Here is an 876-nt window from a genome sequence, read left to right as displayed (position 1 = left end):
CGAGCCAAACCGGTGCCAAGGGGGTCCTGCAGCCTTCTGGGGCACTCTGCGCTGCTGCCCCCAATCCCAAGCGAAGGAGCTTGCCCTGCTGTGGGCATACATCAGGGAGCAGCCGGACTGGCAAAGTCCCAGGCAGTGCTAAAGGAGGGGACACACTTATCCCCATGCCCACGGGCACTGCCAGCCCTTGCTGCACCCCCTCCCTGGGGCGTCCCGCTGTTGGTGCTGCAGGGTGGGCTCAGCCGCCACGTGCTGACAGCCCAGAGAGCCTGGCAGAGCCCCGGTGCTGCCTCATCTGCATGATGGTGCCATGCATCCATCCCAGCCTTGCCCCATGCGCTGCTCCTCAGCCCTGGCCAGGTCCCCTCACCCATATGACGGTGGCATCCTCGCCAGCAGCATCCTTCAGCGCTGCCCACGACACTGGGCACTTGCATCTGCTCCCTGCATGGCCCAGTGCCATCCCCAGCCGGACCCATAAAGCTCCCTGGCCCCCAGCCCCGTGCCCAGGGCAGAGAGGCACAGTGCTGGCCAGGTTCTTGCCCTTGTGCTGCGTGCCCTGGGCTGGTGCACGTCCCCACATGGTGGAGGCTGAGCTGTGGCATGGGTGAGCCAAGCTCCCTGCCCAGTGCCGTCAGAGCCTGCCCGCAGCCCCCTGCCTGCTCTGGCCCACGACCTGCCCCCATGCAGGGAGCAGCTCCACCAGGACCCTTCCTCTCCCACCACTAAGATGTCCCCCTCCCCACCATGTCCTGCATGCATCTGCCACCAGCACCCCAATTCTCAGCCTGGCCTGTGCTGGGAACTCCGAGGGGCACCTGGGCCCAGCTGCAAGATGTGGGGGTTCATGGGCCAGGGGCAGATGGGGCCGGGGGG

General features: G+C 66.9%; 1 protein-coding gene across 1 annotated transcript in view; it reads right to left on the bottom strand.

Moving 5' to 3' along the window:
• Positions 1–876, bottom strand: part of CRTAC1 (cartilage acidic protein 1) — a 12,300-nt gene that overhangs the window by 534 nt on the left and 10,890 nt on the right. The window lies entirely within an intron of this gene.

This window comes from Charadrius vociferus, unplaced genomic scaffold (genome assembly GCF_000708025.1).
Source record: "Charadrius vociferus isolate BGI_N301 unplaced genomic scaffold, ASM70802v2 scaffold486, whole genome shotgun sequence".
NCBI lineage: Eukaryota > Metazoa > Chordata > Aves > Charadriiformes > Charadriidae > Charadrius > Charadrius vociferus.
The sequence above is the reverse complement of the archived record's forward strand: the minus strand, read 5'-3'. Positions and strand labels throughout refer to the sequence as shown.